Source organism: Bubalus kerabau, chromosome X, assembly GCF_029407905.1.
Source record: "Bubalus kerabau isolate K-KA32 ecotype Philippines breed swamp buffalo chromosome X, PCC_UOA_SB_1v2, whole genome shotgun sequence".
NCBI classification, from domain to species: Eukaryota; Metazoa; Chordata; class Mammalia; order Artiodactyla; family Bovidae; genus Bubalus; species Bubalus kerabau.
The window spans coordinates 68,015,625-68,030,234 of record NC_073647.1 but is presented as its reverse complement, the minus strand read 5'-3'; positions in this window follow the sequence as shown (position 1 = coordinate 68,030,234).

Here is a 14,610-nt window from a genome sequence, read left to right as displayed (position 1 = left end):
TTTATTTTTATTTTTATTTATTATTTATTTGGCTGTGCCAGATCCTCATATTGAAGCATCTTTACATTATTAGAATAAGCTCCATAATGTGGAGCTCCATAATAAGCTCCATAATTTTGAACTGTGGTGTTGGAGAAGACTCTTGAGAGTCACTTGGACTGTGAGGAGATCAAACCAGTCAATCCTAAGGAAAGCAGTCCTGAATATTCATTGGAAGGACTGATGCTGAAGCAGAAACTCCAATACTTTGGCCACCTGATGCAAAAAACTGACTCATTGGAAAAGACCCTAATGCTGGGAAAGATTGAAGGCAGGAGGAGAAAGGGATGACAGAGGATGAGACGGTTGGATGGCATCACCAACTCTATGGACATGAGTTTGAGCAAGCTCCAGGAGTTGGTGATAGACAGGGAAGCCTGGCATGCTGCAGTCCATGGGGTCACAAAGAGTCAGACAGGACTGAGCCATTGAACTGAAGTCTGGTAATGGAGGTATGTTGGTTCCACCTTGTGACAAAAGCCTGAACTGCAGCTTAAACATTTGGGAACAGGAAAGTGGGACAGGGGCAAACTCACCAGACAGAGCTTTCTAGAAGTCTGGATGGAAAGCGGGGAATTGCTTCGGTATGGCTATACTGATGGCCTCTTTCTGGCCATTTCATATAAAGGGAATCATATAATACGTGATCTTTTGCATGTTCAGGTTTTCACTTGGCATAAATTTTTGAAGATTCATCTAAGCTGTAGCATGTATCAGTATTTCATTCCTTTTTATTGCCAAATAACATACCACGTTTTATTTATTCATTCACAAATTGATGGATATTTAGGTTATTTCCACTTTTGGCTATTATTAACAATGATTTCCATTCATATATTAATATTTAAACGTCTTATTCAATTGTAAAAGGTTACTTTCATTTATAGTTATTATGAAATATTGGCTACATTCCCCATGATGTACAGTACATCTTTGAGTCTATCTGATACCCAGTAGTTTGTACCTCCCACTCCCACTCCTCCACCCCTTTTGTTCCTTCCCACCCACCACTGCTAGCCATGAGTTTGTTCTCTATATCTGTGAGCCTATTTGTTATATTTGCTAGTTTGTTTTATTTTTTTCACTACACATGTGATATCATATAGTATTTGTCTGTCTCTGTCTGACATTTCACTTAGCATAATGCCCTCCAAGTCAATCCATGTTCGTTGCTTGCTGCAGGCATTATTTCATTCTTTTTTATGGCCGAGTCGTATTCCATTCTCTCTCCCTCCCTCCTTCTCTCTCTCTCTCTCTCTCTCTCTCTCTCTATATATATATATATATATATATATACACACACACACACACACACACCACATCTTCTCTATATATATATCCGTCTTCTTTATCCATTCATCTGTTGATGGACACTTGTTGCTTCTATATCTTGGCAATTATAAATAATGCCATGAACATTAATGCACATGTATCTCTTCATGTTAGTGTTTTTGTTTTGGTTATATACCCAGAAGTGGAAATGCTGGGTCATGCAGTAGTTCTATATTTTAGTTTTTAAGAAAGCTCCATGCTGTTTTCCACAGTGGCTGCACCACTTTACACTCCCATCAACATTGTACCAGGGTTCCTAAATCTCCACATCCTAGGCAACGTTTGTTATTTGTGGGGTTTTGTTAATGATAGCCATCTGACAGGTGTGAAGTGATATCTCACTGTAGTTTTGATTTGCATTTCTCTTATCATTAGCAATGTTGAACATCTTTTCATGTACCTATTGGCCATTTGCATTTCTTCTTTGGAAAACTGTCTCTTCAGTTCTTATGCCCACTTTTTAATTGGTGTGGGGTTGTTTCTTTATGTTGATTTGCATGAGCTGTTTATGTATGGCAAACCACTTCAGTATTCTTGCCTTGAGAACCCCATGAACAGTATGAAAAGGCAAAATGATAGGATACTGAAAGAGAAACTCCCCAGGTCAGTAGGTGCCCAATATGCTACTGGAGATCAGTGGAGAAATAACTCCAGAAAGAATGAAGGGATGGAGCCAAAGCAAAAACAATACCTAGCTGTGGATGTGACTGGTGATAGAAGCAAGGTCCGATGCTGTAAAGAGCAATATTGCATAGGAATCTGGAATGTCAGGTCCATGAATCAAGGCAAATTGGAAGTGGTCAAACAAGAGATGGCAAGAGTGAATGTCGACATTCTAGGAATCAGTGAACTCAAATGGACTGGAATGGGTGAATTTAACTCAGATGACCATTATATCTACTACTGTGGGCAGGAATCCCTCAGAAGAAATGGAGTGGCCATCACAGTCAACAAAAGAGTTCGAAATGCAGTACTTGAATGCAATCTCAAAAACAACAGAATGATCTTGTTCATTTCCAAGGCAAACCATTCAATATCACAGTAATCCAAGTCTATGCCCCAACCAGTAACACTGAAGAAGCTGAAGCTGAACGGTTCTATGAAGACCTACAAAATCTTTTAGAACTAACACCCAAAAAAGATGTCCTTTTCATTACAGGGGACTGGAATGCAAAAGTAGGAAGTCAAGAAGCACCTGGAGTAACAGGCAAATTTGGCCTCAGAATACGGAATGAAGCAGGGCAAAGACTAATAGAGTTTTGCCAAGAAAATGCACTGGTCATCACAAACACCCTCTTCCAACAACACAAGAGAAGACTCTATACATGGACATCACCAGATGGTCAACACCGAAATCAGATTGATTATATTCTTTGCAGCCAAAGATGGAGAAGCTCTATACAGTCAGCAAAAACAAGACCAGGAGCTGACTGTGGCTCAGACCATGAACTCCTTATTGCCAAATTCAGACTTAAATTGAAGAAAGTAGGGAAAACCACTAGACCATTCAGGTATGACCTAAATATGATATGATATGACCTAAATATAAATATCATAACCTTATGATTATACAGTGGAAGTGAGAAATAGATTTAAGGGCCTAGATCTGATAGATAGAGTGCCTGATGAACTATGGAATGAGGTTCGTGACATTGTACAGGAGACAGGGATCAAGACCATCCCCATGGAAAAGAAATGCAAAAAAGCAAAATGGCTGTCTGGGGAGGCCTTACAAATAGCTGTGAAAAGAAGAGAAGTGAAAAGCAAAGGAGAAAAGGAAAGATATAAACATTTGAATGCAGAGTTCCAAAGAGTAGCAAGAAGAGATAAGAAAGCCTTCTTCAGCGATCAATGCAAAGAAATAGAGGAAAACAACAGAATGGGAAAGACTAGAGATCTCTTCCAGAAAATCAGAGATACCAAAGGAACATTTCATGCAAAGATGAGCTCGATAAAGGACAGAAATGGTATGGACCTAACAGAAGCAGAAGATATTAAGAAGAGATGGCAAGAATACACAGAAGAACTGTACAAAAAAGATCTTCACGACCCAGATAATCACGATGGTGTGATCACTGACCTAGAGCCAGATATCCTGGAATGTGAAGTCAAGTAGGCCTTAGAAAGCATCACTACGAACAAAGCTAGTGGAGGTGATGGAATTCCAGTTGAGCTATTCCAAATCCTGAAAGATGATGCTGTGAAAGTGCTGCACTCAATATGCCAGCAAATTTGGAAAACTCAGCAGTGGCCACAGGACTGGAAAAGGTCCATTTTCATTCCAATCCCAAAGAAAGGCAATGCCAACGAATGCTCAAACTACCACACAATAGCACTCATCTCACACGCTAGTAAAGTAATGCTCAAAATTCTCCAAGCCAGGCTTCAGCAATACATGAACCGTGAACTTCCTGATGTTCAAGCTGGTTTTAGAAAAGGCAGAGGAACCAGAGATCAAATTGCCAACATCCCCTGGATCATCGAAAAAGCAAGAGAGTTCCAGAAAAACATCTATTTCTGCTTTATTGACTATGCCAAAGCCTTTGACTGTGTGGATCACAATAAACTGTGGAAAATTCTGAAAGAGATGGGAATACCAGACCACCTGATCTGCCTCTTGAGAAATTTGTATGCAGGTCAGGAAGCAACAGTTAGAACTGGACATGGAACAACAGACTGGTTCCAAATAGGAAAAGGAGTTCGTCAAGGCTGTATATTGTCACCCTGTTTATTTAACTTATATGCAGAGTACATCATGAGAAACGCTGGACTGGAAGAAACACAAGCTGGAATCAAGATTGCCGGGAGAAATATCAATAACCTCAGATATGCAGATGACACCACCCTTATGGCAGAAAGTGAAGAGGAATTCAAAATCCTCTTGATGAAAGTGAAAGTGGAGAGTGAAAAAGTTGGCTTAAAGCTCAACATTCAGAAAACAAAGATCATGGCATCCGGTTCCATCACTTCATGGCAAATAGATGGGGAAATAGTGGAAACAGTGTCAGACTTTATTTTTCTGGGCTCAAAAATCACTGCAGATAGTGACTGCAGCCATGAAATTAACAGACGCTTACTCCTTGGAAGGAAAGTTATGACCAACCTAGAGAGCATATTCAAAAGCAGAGACATTACTTTGCCAACAAAGGTTCATCTAGTCAAGGCTATGGTTTTTCCTGTGGTCATGTATGGATGTGAGAGTTGGACTGGGAAGAAGGCTGAGCACCGAATAATTGATGCTTTTGAAGTGTGGTGTTGGAGAAGACTCTTGAGAGTCCCTTGGACTGCAAGGAGATCCAACCAGTCCATTCTGAAGGAGATCAGCCCTGGGATTTCTTTGGAAGGAATGATGCTAAAGCTGAAACTCCAGTACTTTGGCCACCTCATGCAAAGAGTTGACTCATTGGAAAAGACTCTGATGCTGGGAGGGATTGGGAGCAGGAGGAGAAGGGGATGACAGAGGATGAGATGGCTGGATGGCATCACTGACTCGATGGACGTGAGTCTGGGTGAACTCTGGGAGTTGGTGATGGACAGGGAGGCCTGGTGTGCTGCGATTCATGGGGTCGCAAGGAGTCGGACACGACTGAAGGACTGATCTGATCTGATCTGATCAATCATATCATTTGCAAATATTTTGTCCCATTCAGTAGGTTGTCTTTTCATTTTGTCAGTGGTTCCCTTTGCTGTGCAAAATCTTTCAAGTTTAATTAGGCCATATTTGTTTAGTTTTGTCTTTATTTCCTTTACTTTAAGAGATGGATCAAAAAACAAACAAACAAAAAACATTGCTGCAATTTATATCCAAGGGTGGTCTGCCTATGATTTCCTCGAGGAGTTATATAGTATGAAGCCTTACATTTAGGTCTTTAGTCTATTTTGAGTTTATTTTTCTGTATGTTAGGGAATGCTCCAATTTTATTCTTTTATTTGTAGTTGTCCAGTTTTCCCATGCACCATTTATTGAAGAGACTGTCTTTTCTCCACTGCAAGAACTCTAACTGCCTGAGGATCTGTCACACTGTTTTCATGACTCTGACAATCCTGAAGAGTACAGGCATATTTTGTTATTTTTCTCATGATTAGACTGTGGTTGTGGATTTAGGGGAAAAAATACCACAGAGTTGAGGTGCCCTTCTCATCACATCATATCTGGGAAGACATGGTACCCACATGACATCACTGAATCATTGGAGAGGTTGACCTTCATCACTGGGTTAAGACGCTGTTTGCTGAGTTTCTCCACTGTACAATAATGGTTTTCCATTTACCTGCTCTATTCTTTATAAGTGAATCACTAAGTCAGCCCTGCCTTCAGGGATACAAGGCGGAAGGTTGATCTCACGGAGGCAAGGTATCTATTTGTATTATTTTGAATTGTTTAATCAAGAAAATTTATTTCCTCTTTTTATTAATTCATTTATCTATATTAGTATGGATTTGTATATATTTTTATTATAAGGTTTGTTATTTTACTGAATGGATACATCCTAAAAATGTGATTTCTGTAATGCAGTACAAGTATTTTGACTTAAGAGCCAGGAACCTGCCAAAGACTTATCCCCACCATTACACTGGTATTTCAAAACTAGTATATTGCTTAATTGTGGTATAACAGACAATACTTTAGGTGACACATTTAACTGTGGCAAAGTGTGAGACATAATTTTAGATGATTTCATTGCATACTTGGAAATCTTTAACAAAGACATGAAAACAGGTACATCAGAGTTTATTTAAATGACCATAAAAAATTGCTAACATGCCTTAAATTTATTTGCAAAATCCCTTTCAATGAAGCAAGAATATGGGATGTAAAAAGGACAGTGTAGACTTCTCTGGTGGCTCAGATGGTAAAAGTGTCTGCCTACAATGCAGGAGACCTGGGTTCGATTCCTGGGTTGGGAAGATCCCCTGGAGAAGGAAATGGCAACGCACTCCAGTGTTCTTGTCTGGAAAATTCCATGGACAGAGAGCCTGGTAGGCTACAGTCCATGGGGTCGCAAAGAGTCAGACACGACTAAGCAACTTCACTTCACTTGTCTAAGGAACAGCCTTCACACTGTCTGACTGATTCTATGGAAGGTATTTTACAGTTTGGGCTTTTTGGTAACTGATAGCATGACAATATAATCTTTGTCTATATACAGCAAATGAATTCTGGGGACAGACATACCTTCTGGAGAAATATCTGTTTGTCTACATTTGACTCATGATCTATAAATGTGACAAAGAGGTGAATATTGACACGGTCATGGTAAATTTAAAAGTGTGGGAGAACACAGCCCGTTAGATAAGGGATGAAGATTGAGTCAGAGGGCAGATGTGAGTTGAGTATCAAGAATTCTTTGTAAAATTTTGGTGCAACGGGAAGAATATACCTCAAGAGGACAGTAACTAGAGATGTGGACAGAGGCTCACAGCAGTAAATGATGTTGTAAAAATCACCATTTATAGAACACTTGAGCAGGTTGAGATCTTAATGAGAATGATCCATCTCTTCTTAGATGTAACATCTCAAGGTACCACACCAGGCTTCCCATGCCTTAATGCCTTGTTTCCATTCTGGAGACACCTAAGACTTATCCTAAGAGTGATGTAGAGTTTCTTCCCAATGCCCGTAAAATATATGAATGGAAGAATAGATGGATGCACAATGTGCCAAAGATGTGATAAGAATTTAAGGATCTTTATCCATGAGTGTGGAACTCCTCAGGGAGATGACTGAACCTGTGTGGTGGGTGGTTGAGAGGATATAGCTCCTCAGGACTCTGCAACTGAGGCTGCGAGATGCTGCTGCTGCTGTTGCTGCTAAGTCACTTCAGTCGTGTCTGACTCTGTGAGACCCCATAGATGGCAGCCCACCAGGCTCCTCTGTTCACAGGATTCTCCAGGCAAGAATACTGGAGTGGAGGCTGCAAGATGGGAGCCCTCAGTTTCAGAGCTCAGCAGCAGATTCAGTCAGACGGCCACACTTTACGTCCTGGAGTGGTCTATCCCTGACCTGAGCAGGTGAGTACAGACAGGATTGCCTTCCATCTGGGGAAAGGGACTACTGTCTGCTCAGAAGCACGTTGTGGTCTAGCTGTGTGCAATTTAGAAAGACTTGGGAATGAGCAGATCCAGCTGCTCTCTAATCCTGAACTCAACATACATCACAGAGATATTCTCAACCTCTTTCCAGGGATACACACTGCCATTGGGAGCCCCCAGAGTACACACACACACACACACACACACAACTGGAGCTTACAAGCAGGCAGTAGCATTAGGAGAACCTGCAGGATTATGTGACTGTCACTCGTTGTTAGGCTTCCTATGTAAGTAGACTCATTTACAGTAAAAAAAAAAAAAATGAGTTATGACTGACAGAGTCTTGTATAGGAGGAAAGATTTATTTTCAATAACCTTGATATGCAGTTAAAATGATGGCAATAGATTTTCCATTCATCACATTGGAAAGTATAACAACAAACTATGGAGTATGTCCAGTGGGTGAGCATGATGGGAAACCTACATGTTCTGATACTGCTGGTGGGGCCCTCAGTCAGTCAGTGTCCATTAAAGAGTCTGTGCACTTCCTGTCTGTATGTATTTGGGGACTGCTTCTTCAATTATTAATCCTCAACAAGAGAATTGTCCCTCTATTAGAGAGTGCATATTCCTTATGACATATAGGTTGGCTGGGGACTCTGCTTTCAAAAATACCTATAATAGTTTAAACATAGTCCCTTGTTTCTTTGTTTTAGCTTTCAGTTCAGTTCAGTTCAGTTCAGTCACTCAGTCATGTCTGACCCTTTGCGACCCCATGAATCGCAGCACGCCAGGCCTCCCTGTCCATCACCAACTCCCAGAGTTCACTCTAACTCACGTCCATCGAGTCAGTGATGCCATCCAGCCATCTCATCCTCTGTCATCCCCTTCTCCTCCTGCCCCCAATCCCTCCCAGCATCAGAGTCTTTTCCAATGAGTCAACTCTTCGCATGAGGTGGCCAAAATACTGGAGTTTCAGCTTTAGCATCATTCCTTCCAAAGAACACCCAGGGCTGATCTCCTTTAGAATGGACTTGTTGGATCTCTTTGCAGTCTAAGGGACTCTCAAGAGTCTTCTCCAATACCACAGTTCAAAAGCATCAATTCTTTGGCGCTCAGGTATAATTGATATGCCAAAAAATTACACATGTTTAACATATATATATTCTTGAATTTGGACCTATGCATAAACTCAATAATCACCAAACCAAGTCCTAAATGTATCTGTCACCTCCAAAATTTTGCTTGTGTTCTTTTCACACTCCCCAGATTTTACAGAATAGGAAATTGAGGTCGAATCAGGTTTACTGACTTGCAAAAATATAGGGAGACCTGGCATCCTGGAATCAAAAATGAAGATACAGATTACAGAAGTGACACAGGTCAGCAGGAAAGCAAAATTTACTTGATTTTGCCCTGATGTGTGGCTGAGCCTCATGCAGTCTGTGTGTAGACATGTAAGGTACTGTCTATGCTTTTCTTAGTAGTAGGATGACCCCCAGCCAGGTTACCTAATCTCTGTACATCATCACTTCACCAGCTACAAAATGGTGTAGAAATCATATTCTCTACCTGCCCGCAAGGTTGTGCAAAATACATGAGATTAAAAATAGTACACATTCAGGAAAGCTGAGTTCTTTGTCGTTTTCTGAGGTCAAGCATCCTGCTTTTCGCAAGTTTTAAGTTCCAATCATCCTATGACCATGCATAAGTGGTCATTCAATTATGAAACAGGATGAGGACTTATTGAGTTCATCTGATACAGAGTGTGATAAGAGCTGAAGTTTGGAAAGGAATTATTTGGAAATCACCGCTTCTTCCTTCCCAACTAAGGTCTCAAAAGGAAAGACTCTTTCCTAAATGGGATCTCATTTACCTCTATATCTATCTCACAGATTTTATCTGAAAAACAACCAGCACAGGGGAAATGACTTACCCCAAGGTGGATGATGTACCTGGCGCCAGTATCCTATTGCAGTGTTCCTTTGCAAACCTCCTCTTTCTGGATAATGTTGCATATATTATTCTGGAGAAATTAACACAGAAGATAAAAAGTGCAATGGGAAAGTATACGCAATAAAGTGGCGTGGGGTGATGGTTTTGGTGGTTTCTTTCTCAAACCATATGGAGCTGGTCCAGTGGTTGTTTCCTTCTTCCTAAACTAATTGACAAGTTACACCAGCGAAGAGATAGGACACGGAAGTTAATACATAATGGAAACTTATACATTTCTCTTCTGCTTAATATTTCCAATTGTCATCATAGAGTAATGCTATTTGGATTATGTCAATGGATGCTCCTATAAAGGAAGGATGGGTATGGGATAGGAAGGGAACTAACATCTATTGAGTGTCCTATGTACAATATGCTGTGTATGACACCGATATATTTTCTTATTTTGCTCCTCAGAACAACTATTTCCATTTTATAAATTAGAAAAGGCAAACTCAGAAATATTATATAATTTCTAAGAATTACATTATATAATTTCTAAAAATATTATATAATTTCTAAGAATTATGTAAAATATCCTACCATAACTGTAGAGATCACAGAAATGCTAATCCTGAGGCAGTGCTCTCCTCATGTAAAACACTGCATCCTTTTTACTTTGTGGTGATTCAGGGCTTAGGGATGTGTTTTGAACTGAGTATTTCTTCAATGACAATCATGCATGTATGGATGGGTACTAATACTTTTCTTTCTCCAGGTGGACACTCTCAATAAATATAAGCATCTAGATCTCAGAAGAGAGATCTTCTAGGACATGGATTTTTACTGGAGTGTCTGGCAAATAATATTCACCCAATAAAAATGCACTGAAATCACAAGTCCATGGATCAGTGAATGCATGTAGAGCTCCTACGACAAAATACCAAAGTGGACAAAATGTGTAAACAGTTCACAGATGAAGAAATTAAAATGGCCAATAATCATAAAAATATGTTCTAACTCACTAATAATTTAAGGAATGCTAGTGAATCATGCATTGGAGAAGGAAATGGCAACCCACTCCAATATTCTTGCCTGGAGAATCCCAGGGACGGGGGAGCCTGGTAGGCTGCCGTCTGTGGGGTTGCAGAGTCAGACATGACTGAAGCGACTTAGCAGCAGCAGCAGCAGCAGTGAAAGCATCTAAATATCCTTTCATTATCTATCATCTGACAAATATGAAATATACGAAAAACAAAAATCAACAAAAAATTCACAAACATTTGAAAACTGGCTTGTGTGTATTGGGGGGGGATAGGTTGGGGAGGCTCAACTTCAGCATAAGTCAAGGAAACAGAACACAGTCAGAAATAAATGTAAATATTATGAACAAAAGTTTAGAGGTGGGTAAGAAATGAGAATGCTCTGACACCTTATGAGAGAATTTATTGAAATCAAGTCCCAGGGAAGGTGGCAGGGAAACTTTTACACATGTACAAAAGTAAGCTGGTAAGAGGATATTTGCTGCAGGATTGCATGAAATAGGAAAGAAAAATGGAAATATAGGAAGCTGTCCAAATGTCCATAACTATGTGAGTAAAGGCTAACAAAACCATTTATATTTCTCTATGGGGCAGGAGGAGAAGGAGACGACAGAGGATGAGATGGTTGGATGGCATCACCGACTCAATGGACATGGGTTTGGGTGGACTCCAGGAGTTGGTGATGGACAGGGAGGCCTGGAGTGCTGCAGTTCATGGGGTTGCAAAGAGTCAGACATGACTGAGCGACTGAACTGAACTGAACTGAACTGATGGGTTTCAAGGCAAAATGGGAAAAACCCCTGAAATTCCAGAGTTAGCTACTGATCAGGAAGATAACAAAGTTGTGTCCCTGATTAACTGAAATCCCCTAAAATCAGTCCTGGAGGAAAGCATAGCAGCCCACTCTAGTATTCTTGTTTTTGCTTATCTGGTGGCTCAGTGGTAAAGCATCCACCTGCAATGCAGGAGACATGGGAGACATGAGTTCCATCCCTGGCTTGGGAAGATTCCCTTGGAGGAGAGAAATGGCAACCCACTCTACTATTCTTGCATGGAGAATCCCATGGAAAGAGGAGCCTGGCGGGCTACAGTTCATAGGGTCACAAAGAATCAGACACGACTGAAGCAACTTAGCACATATGCACGCAAAGTTAGTACTCTGTTCTGAATAATGGTCATAATAATGGTAACTTGGACTTCCCTGGTGGCTCAGATGGTAAAGCGTCTGTCTACAATGCAGGAGACCTGGGTTCGATCCCTGGGTTGGGAAGATTCCCTGGAGAAGGAAATGGCAACCCACTCCAGTACTCTTGCCTAGAAAATCCCATGGACGGAGGAGCCTGGTGTCCATGGGGTCGCAAAGAGTCAGACACAACTGAGCGACTAGGATTAAAGGACATGAAATATAAAGTACAATTCTTAAAACACTTCTGCACATATCACTTGCCCTCCCTCCAGATCACCTGTCTTGAGGGCAATACCTGAGCTTCTGCCCGAGCCCCACCCCTCTCTTCAGGGATGAGCCAATGCATGTGGCCCGGGCACCGAGGTCAGCTGGCAGAAGGGGTAGGATTTCATCTTCTCTGTCCTCTTCCTCTCCCAGAGGGGTAGGTGAGTGAGTACTGTGGGACAACAGCAGGGGTGTGTGACCATTTTTACAGCCCTGAAAGCCCATCTTCTGAAAGGGCGGCTGCTCTATGTCCTCAGGAGGGTGAGGGATGGGACCTCATCCCATCCTGACACTTACTTGCAGAGGTGACCCAGGCTCTGTCACCATGATCTTGGGCATCTATGACTAGGACTCGAAATACCTTTGTCATAGAGCTGTTCTGAGGGGTAAATGAGGAAACCTGCCCAGAGTGTATAGCACATGGTGGGACTTCAGTGCCTTTTAAATGTTAGGGTATAGCAGTGGGGTCTATCTGAGCCCTGGTCCTAAGGAAGGCATGGTGAAAAGTCATTTCTCACTGATTATCCTACAGAGATTACATGCATCTAGGGGAAGGGAGAAAACAACTCTCTGACAAGTGCTGACTTGAAGGGTTTGAGGTAGCAGGTTCTCTTGATTTTTTGGTGTTACAGAATCTCCTAAGAGCTGCTCCACATAATACCTGTGTGCTGATCCTAATCCAGTCCCCACGCTGGGAAGACAGGCTTGCCTTTGACTCACCTGGTGAGCTCAGTGAGAGATGGCACCAGGGCAGTGGGCTGTGATGTTTGTCTAACTTCTGCTCCTGGACTGCTCCCTATGTCAAAACATTGGTAAGAAATTCTAGACCTGTATCCCATTCAACATGCCAGGGATCCTCAGATCATGTCATACTAGGATTTCAGCCACATGCAGCCTCCCTTAGAGGCAAAAATCCACAAATTACTGCCATTGCTTTGATAGACAAGTATCCATTCTTCCAGTCACTCATAGCTAAATATATATTGAGCTCAAACCCATACTCTTCATTAGAAGTATCCCGTTAACACTATAGTGGAAATATCCTGTCAGAGGTTAAATCTGAGATGACATGGCTCCTGCATGTTAACTTTTATACTTTCAAGGAATTGAAGATGTTAAAAAAAATTCCCCTTTGGATTCCGTTTTCCCATTTAATCACAGACCTTCTCTCCCCCTCTCTCTCTGTCTCTCTCTGTCTCTCTCCCTCTCTCCCCCTTTCTCCTCTGTCCTTCAAAATCAAAGTTCCAGAAGCATTTTCTGCATGCCTTGCTAACATTCTTCACTTCCCACTAACCTCTTATCTCACTGTACTGCTGAATCTGTCCCCATGATTGCAGTGGACGTGTTCTTACCAAGGTCACTAGGTAAATATATTAGTACATGAATATTGCTTTAATGATTCCCTAAAGTATACATGGGCTTCCCTGGTGGCTCAGTCAGTAAAGAATCCACCTGCAATGCAGGAGACCAGGCTTCAATTCCTGGGTCGGGATGATCCCCTGGAGGAGGAAAGGGCAACCCACTCAAGTATTCTTGCCTGGAGACTCCCATGGACAGAGGAGCCTGCGGGCTACAGTCCATGGGGTCACAAAGAGTCAGACATGACTTAGCGACTACACCACCACCACCACCACCAAAGTACACATGCTTATGCTGACTGCTTCTGTTACTGAAACGTCTTTGACTGTTTCCCAGGCTCTGGAGAGTGAGGTACAAACCCTGGCTGTCCTGTTCTCTAAATGTGCAGCCCTAGACCAAGTTCTCCCTGTTTCTCAGATTTTTGGCTACAAAATGGAGACGAGCAACAGTGTCTATCTCATGGGGTGCCTGGACCATTAAATTACTTGATACGGGGAATACTGTTAGGACTTTAAAATGTAGCCATGTTTAGCTTTCATGTATATCTTTATTCGCATTACTATCCCCACAGGCACAAAAATAGGATACAGAGTGCTGTTGATTCATAATGACATTTGAAGTATATAGTTAGCAAGTGTGTTAGTTTCCTAGGGCTGCCGTTACTAATTAACAGGAACTTCATGACTCAGAACAACAGAAATTCATTATCTTATCATTTTAGAGACCAGAAACCTGAAATCAAGGTTGTCGGCAGGGCCAAACTTCCTCTGAAGCTTCCACAGGAGTCTCCTCCTTTCCTCTTCCAGTGCTGGTGGCTCTTGGCTTTCCTGGTTCATGGGAGCATAACTCCAGTCTCTGCCTCTGTCTTCACATGGCCTTCTTCCCTGTGTGTGTGCAGTCTCCCTCCTTTCTCTTATAAGGATGGCAGTCTTGGGGTTTAGGAACTGTCCTAAATCCAGTCATCTCTCAAGGTCTTTAACTTAAATACACCTGCAAAGACCCTATTTCCAACTAAGGCATGGGGGTGTTATGATTTGGAAATATTGGAGGGCACACGATTCAACCCACTAGAGTGACATAAGCAAGCTACAAAATTAAATGTAAGATGAGACCTTGTGTTTTGTATGTAAATATATAAATATATGCATACATCTGTAAATATATAATACCTGCATAAGAAGAATTCTGGAGGAATATAATATAGATGAAAACATTAGAAGGACTTTTCTTCAGATGGTGGGCTTTGAGGTATTATTTTATTTCCCTTTGTATGCCATCTAGTTTTAGCTGTAATAAATTCCTATTGCCCTTGCAATTTATAAAATATTAAAAAGGGTGGAGAAACATAAGCATTTTCTGCCCCAAACACAGGAAAGTTATCCACTTTAGAAGAGGAACATTTCTGAAGCACAGAAGGGGAGA